The 7,579-nt window shown below is 35.7% G+C and overlaps 1 long non-coding RNA gene across 2 annotated transcripts; it reads right to left on the bottom strand.

The window, feature by feature from the left end:
• Positions 1–2,594: 2,594 nt before the first annotated feature.
• LOC143257354 (uncharacterized) lies at positions 2,595–6,266 on the bottom strand. 2 transcript variants are annotated; one of them, XR_013031810.1, is made up of 3 exons: positions 6,052–6,266; positions 5,518–5,637; positions 2,596–3,458 (listed from the first exon to the last, which is right to left on the bottom strand). It is a non-coding gene; the product is annotated as an uncharacterized LOC143257354 (long non-coding RNA). The 2 variants fall into 2 exon arrangements; XR_013031811.1 differs by lacking the exon at positions 5,518–5,637 and having other exon boundaries at positions 2,595–3,458.
• Positions 6,267–7,579: the final 1,313 nt, after the last annotated feature.

Genomic DNA, 7,579 nt, shown 5'->3' with positions numbered 1-7,579 from the left:
CTCTGTGTTAAAATAACAACTCTTCATAGCAGACCTTTTGAGTTTATGGTTCAAAGATGAAACTTAAACCATTATGATGCTTTGTTATATTTACGTAAGCATTCCTTCATCACGGAATAACTGAAGCCTAAAACAGGAGAGTGGGTGGTCTCGTGTTTTGTTTGTTTCTTACCCTAGGCGTTATCTTACCGTATTGGGAATACAATCACAACATCTTTAGCTCTTAAGAAAATAACCTGATTCAGTTTAATATTTTTAATTTCATTTAATAATACTCAAAACGGATTCATGATGGGAAAAAAGAAGATTAATAGAGTAAAAATGTAAATGGTTGAAAACATTTTATTTACAAAGTTCGAATGTTTCGGAATGTATTTATCACACCTTCAACGAAATGTGACAAAAGTGTTACAAAGATATTTATCAGCTAATGTTGTGGTATCATTAGAAACTTAGTTTCGTGGTTCGTGTAGAAGTTAGTGTAGTAACTGAAAGGTCGCGTACATTAGCAAAACAAAACGACTTGAAAACTAGTCTGTGAACATTAAGGAGATCCAATGGAACCGACCGTCTACTATTATTAAAAACACGACTATTCATCTATTCATTTACGGCTGAAATATCGGAACTTCCATACCTTGAACTCTAAATTAGAGAAAGTTTACTCACAGTTAAAGACCGCCTTGCTCTTAACGATAGAAAATCCTTTTAAGGCCTAAAACTATTCTAAATTCATACACTTTAGACCAAAAATTATTAAAAATTCACACACTTGAGACCAAAAACTGTGAATTTAGAACATTTAAAATCCTTTTAAGGCCTAAAACTATTCTAAATTTACACACTTGAGACTAAAATTTTTCTAAATTCACACAATTTAGACCAAAAACTGTTCTAAATTCATACACTTTAAACCAAAAATTATTCTAAATTCACACAATTTAGAACAAAAAATTATTCTAAATTCTCACACATAAGACCAAAAACTGTTCTAAATTCATACACTGTAGACATAAAACTATTTTAAATTACCACACTTTAAACCAAAAATTATTCTAAAATCACAGAATTTAGACCAAAAATTATTATAATTTCACACACTTTAGAACAAAATTTATTTTAACTACACACACTTTAGACCAAAAATTATTCTAGGTTCACACACTTAAAACTTACAGTATATCTAAAATATTTTGTTTTTTGTTCTATCCTTCCGTTAACTACTTTACTTAATAACTAGTGGTTAGTAATATCACAACATTAGTTAATAAATCTTTGTAACACTATTCTCAGGTTTCATTGAAAATGTAATAAATATATTCCGAAACTTTCGAACCTTGTAAAAAAAATGTTTTGTCAACTGTCTTAATTGTTATTATTGCTCAGAATGAACATGAAGAAATGCATCTTTTGTTTGTTAAAAGAAATGTATGTGCACAGAATTTTAATCGATTCCATTAAAAGTCATCAACAAGGAGAAAGAATTTTCTGCTGTGTACGGACACAACACCTAATGAAGTAAGTGACTGGAGCTTCAATCACTTTCATTGGCTCAACACCCAAAACGTAAATTTGGCTACTAGCCAAGAAAATACAGGGTAGAAATGAAAGTTGCTTTCCAGTAACTACACGGAATACCTTTTCCGATATTTCGTTTGGATCTGACGCATCGATTTATTTTCGACTTCAGTCGTTGAAAGAAATTCTCTTTAGATAAAATAAAATATTGAAATATCAAGTATAAAAATAACATTTGGAACAACTCTGTCCAATAAAAGTGTTTCACGTTTGGAACAATTATGACCAATAAAAAAAAAAAAAATTCACATTTGTTTAAGTTGCCTAACTTAGAAAATAATATTTTGTAATATATAAATTATTTTTAATATCACAATAGTGATAAACATTACCAGGGTTTTAGAATCAGGACAGAAAGGTTTCTAGATGAACGTTAATAAGGTTTGCGAACAAGGACATAAAGATCTCTAGATGAATATTACCAAAGTTATAATCAGGACAGAAATATTTTAAAAATAACAATACCAGAATGTTAGGAACAGGACAGATAGATTTCTTGATGAAGGTTACCAGCGTGTTAGAACCAGGACAGAAAGATTTCTATATAGACGTTACCATGGTGTTCGAATCAGAACAGAAAGATTTTTAGGTAAAAGCAGTGTGATATACCGATTTGAAAAAAAAAAATTAAGTTGTTACAGTCACCAAAACTAAAGTGTTTATACGTTTCTACCTTTAGCTGACGTAAGCACTTCTGAAGGTACCTATTTTTTCGTATCAAAGATTTTTATGCTTGGAACGATGAAGGAGCAGAGCTGTGTCATGAATTTTTATAGAATTCTGAAACGTAGACAAAGCCTTCAAGATGTGATATATAAACTCTTGTTTATAACATATTATAACATAACTAGCGTTACAATTACTAATGTGTCTGTTGTACTTTGGCCGGACTTCGCAACATTGGATATAGTAGATATGGTATGGTTAACATATCATTATTTGTTGTTATTTAATTTTTATTGGAGTTGCTGGGCCTGGCACGGTCCAACGATTAGGGCATTCGCCTTCCAGTCTGAAGGTTGCGGGTTCGAACTCCGTTGCAGAATAAGCTCTAATTTTCATCCGCGTGAGCAATATAAAGTTACTGTTAATCCCACTATTCGTTGGTAGAGTTGGCTTTTCCCGTAATTTTTCATTTCGAAATTAGAAAATTAGGCGAGTGCAGTTAGTCCTCGACTAGGGTTCGTACAAAACACTTTCAGAGCTGGCCCGGAATGGCCAAGCGTGTTAAGGCGTACGACTCGTAATCTGAGGGTCCCGGGTTCGCATCCCCGTCGCGCCAAACATGCTCGTCCTTTCAGCCGTGGGGGCATTATAATGTGACAGTCAATCTCACTATTCGTGGGTAAAAGAGTAGCCCAAAAGTTGGCGGTGGGTGGTGATGACTAGCTGACTTCCCTCTAGTCTTACACTGCTAAATTAGGGACGACTAGAAGAGATAGCCCTCGAGTAGCTTTGCACGAAATTTAAAAACCAAACAAACATTCAGAGCAAGTATTTTTATGATAATTTAACGTTGAATAATTAGTAATATGACGCTTTATTTTTTTTAAGAAACAACGGTTGCAGGGATAGATTATTATAAAAATACGCTCACGCCTTTAGAATGACAAACGTAGGTTTACTTGTCAGCAAGTTGTAGAAAAGAGCAATGGAACTTCAGTTTACTTTCTTTGCCACAGTTATCAAGGTTCCAGTCTGATGAAAGCGTGGATCTAGATGGATATAGCTAGATAGACAGGCAGACGAACAGATAGACGTCTGACTGTCGTTAGTACAATATTCCTGTCACTCAGATGAGAAAAAAGTCTTGGAGTTCTTATTGGATTTAGCACGTCAGCACTCAAGATGTATCTGGCTTCTGCATGATCAAACTTCCACTGAAAAGTAAAACAGAAATAGACCTAAGAGAAGTAAAAATCTGGGATACAAGAACAGTACTTAATGTTCTCGAACGAAATCACCTCAGAGGTACTTGAACCAAGAGGTAAATTCTATTACACTCAACCCGCTGAGAACCACAGTTCTCACAGACGTACGTCGGGGTACAAAGAGAATAAATATAGTAACTGTAAACTATAGCTAAACCTTATAACAGGTAATTATACTGTAAGTCTACGTGTATAAAAAGTAGTCCCAATCAAACGATTTTAAGTGGGAAATGTTCTAAGGAGTAGACTCGCAAAGAAGACAGCACTTAAAAAAAATCAGTTAGTTTAAGAAGATTCCGGGAAGCATGTGAAACACTTCCTCATTTCCGACAGAACTTGACCACTTGTGACACATAGATTGTAAAAAACGCATGTTTTTAACAGGTTCTTTGTTCACCAGACGCAATGATTCAGATAAAACTTCACAACAATAGAAATGTTGCAAACACTGTTGTTATTGTTAAAACATGAACATATTTCTTACAATAAAATCATTCGGTTTATGTTATGGTCAATTAGATGCGATGGAAAAAAAAATGTCTCAATCGTAAACAAAAATTTAAAGAAGAAATGTTTGAAATATTTGCATTAAATAGTTTGTAATCAAGCACAAAGCTACACAGCGAGTATCGAAACCCGATTTCTAGCGTTGTACCTCCGCAGATATCGCGCTATAACACTTGGGGGAGGTTATGTTAAACTTAAAAGTGTTTTATCTTTTGTTATCTGTTAAGCTTGTTGGAGGTTTACCTAAACGCAACAATATTTCTATACACACATTCTAGTGTTTTAACATTAATTGGCCCGGCATGGCCAGGTGGGTTAAGGCGTTCCATTCGCAATCTGAGGGTCGTGGGTTCGAATCTCCGTCGCATGCCCAAACATGCCCGCCCTTTCAGCTGTGGGGGCGTTATAATGTGACGGTCAATCCCACTATTCGTTGGTAAAAGAATAGCCCAACAGTTGGCGGTGAGTGGTGATGACTAGCTGCCTTCCCTCTAGTCTTACACTGCTAAATTAGGGACGGCTAGCGCAGATAGCCTTTGAATAGTTTTCCGCAAAATTCAAAACAAATAAACATTAACAAAATGTACTTCAAGTTTATCTTCATGGTGCCATTGTTTGTGGATAGATTAAAGAAAGCAAACAATGATTTTTTCTGTCAGATATCGTTTTCTATTTATCTACCGAAAACCAGCTGAAACTAGCTGTTCTGTAAAACCAGCTGAAACTAGCTGTTCTGTTACTTGTTTCCTCAGGAAAACAAATTAACTCATTTTCAAATCTCATTGTTCGGATCTATTTATCCTTTGAGCTACAGTCAACCCAATTTTAACATAATTTTAATTAAAACTCAAAGTTCGCTCTTCTAGTATGCTTTATACCCAGATCTAACGTGATCGTATGCTTTATACCCAGATCTAACGTGATCGAACCCCATTGGAAACCAAATATCAATTTGGATAAGAATATAAACTACAAATAATGTTGTTTATTATATTTCTTGCAAAGATACGTAAGGGTTATCTGCACTAGCGGCCTCTATTTTAAAAGTGATGGACTAGAGAGATAGAAAACAGCTAGTCAACGCGACCCCTAGGGACCAACTCTTAGTCTCTGTTTTAACAACGAAAATTGTGATTAACCGTTACACTGTAACACTTCAACGGCTGAAAAGGTTAGTGTGTACAGTGACGGGAAGGCAATTAGTCATCACCACCCACCACCAACTCTTGGAATCCTCTTTTATTAATGAATAGTGGGATTGATTGCGACTTTACCAAATGTTTGGTAGGACGGGAATTCGAACCCGCGACCCTCAAATTACGAGACGAGCATCTTAACAACCTGGTCAGATGATGCGCTTGGAGAGGGTAAAGATAGGATATACCTCTAAAAGGCTCTTGAATTCTACGTGTATACAACCTATATTTCGCTTCATATTTTGTCGAGTTCTTACTATTCATTTCGAGTTTCACGTAGATACAAAGACAGAAGACCTTTTTACCTTTTGAATTAGCCCGAGACAGCAAGTTCAACTTCGCTAAACAACGAGGCGACATGCCGGCCGGGGAGTCGGAGACCAGGGAAAACAATATAGCGTCTGAAACTGAGGGAGCAAGCCCGTCTATATCAGGGACAAAAAGTAAATCTAGTGACGGTGGCCAAATAGAAAATGAAAATGTAAAATTAAAATCATTAATGTTTATAGCAGAAAAAGAATTAAAAGCAAAGTTAACGCCTATTAAAGAAAATACTGTTAGGACTAGAAAAAAAAGAAACCTAGTTAAGGATATTATACTTTCAGCATCTGAAGATAATGTAGCTAAGATTACGGATATAGACAATAATAAGCCAACAACTAGCAGTTCAAGCAACCCAAACCCCACCCTGGATATTCCACAACAAACAAATTCAGACAAAGACGAAGTTCTTTCTGACGACGAAGGCTTCACGCTTGTGCAGACTCGTAGTCAGAAAAAACAAATTAAACAAAGAACAACCACCACAGACACACATACACAACTCGTACCAAAATTACCTAAGCACGCAATTATAATCCAAGGAGTTCCTGGTAGTTTCAGCCACCCACAATTAGCTAAAGAAATATACAGGTGCAAACCTACCACAAAGATAACTAACATTAAGCGTCTGCCTAGAGGCGGTGTTCTGGTTCAAGGACAGGAACCCGCTGACTTAAACAGTCTACTGAAAGCTTGGCCTTCAGACGCGTTCAAAACAGGAAATATTACAATACACCTACCACGAACTAAACCAACACCTAAATCTTTTGTGATACGAGGTGTACATAATTCAATATACATAGAAGACATTAAAGAAGCGTTAAGTACACAAAACATAAAACATATTTCAGTAAACCGTATAATTTCAAACATTACTAAAAAACCCACAAACCTAATCAAAGTAGTCACAGACAACAGCCAGGATATTACACAACTCATTAATAATGGTATCACTATGTGGTATCAAAAGTACACAGTAGAACAAACAAAAACACCAGCAGTGGTTGTCACACAGTGCTACCAATGCCAAAGGTTTGCACATGTAGCAGCAGCATGCCAAGCAAATGCGCGTTGTGTGGGCTGTGGGGAGAATCACCACATTACACAGTGTACTAAACAGAACCCCAAACCCAAATGCTGCAATTGTGGGGAAGAACACACGGCAAATTATAAAGGATGTCAGAAATATAAATCCATTAAAACACACTTGTACGAAATTAAAAATCCCAACACGAACAAGCCGCCACCACCACGAACAATTAAGGAACCCACACCTACCACTCCAGCACCACAAAGCACAACTACACAAACAAACACTTACGCTGCAGTGGTTAAAAATTCATCATCCCGACAGGAAAAACCATCACCATGTGAAGAGGAAATACCAAAACCACCTCAAAACACACAACCAACAACGATTGAAACCACACTGACATCTGCCATAACTTCCACTTTCTCGGAAATAATGGCAGAATATACAAACCCTATAAACACCAACAGTCTCACAGACATAATAGTTAAAATCATATTGAAAAACATACACAAATTCTTGCCGCAAATTTTAACCTCCATCATAAACTCTACTAAACATGGATAACTTCACAGTTCTACACATCAATATCCAGGGTGCTCTTGCTTCCAAGAAACATGAGATTGAAGATACAACAAACTCCATAAAACCTGATGTAATTATAATTAGTGAAACTCATCTATATAACTACCATCGATTCAAATTAAATGGCTACTCCATTATTAGACATGACAGGAAGGATAATAGAGATCCAAACAGAGGTATTTTATTATTGTATAAGACTGAACTTATAGTTCAGGAACTTAGTATCCCTTCCAGTAATGAATCAATAATTATTAATGTAAAAACGCAAAATCATACAGACGTTACTGTGGCGTGCATCTACTGCTCGCCTAGTACAGTGTTAGATGTAAATCTATTGAATATATTGTATAATAGCAATTCTAATCTTATTATTATCGGCGACCTAAACAGTAAACATATAGCATTCAACTGTCGAAGTACAAACGCAAATG

Source organism: Tachypleus tridentatus, chromosome 7 (assembly GCF_004210375.1).
Source record: "Tachypleus tridentatus isolate NWPU-2018 chromosome 7, ASM421037v1, whole genome shotgun sequence".
NCBI classification, from domain to species: Eukaryota; Metazoa; Arthropoda; class Merostomata; order Xiphosura; family Limulidae; genus Tachypleus; species Tachypleus tridentatus.
The sequence above is the reverse complement of the archived record's forward strand: the minus strand, read 5'-3'. Positions and strand labels throughout refer to the sequence as shown.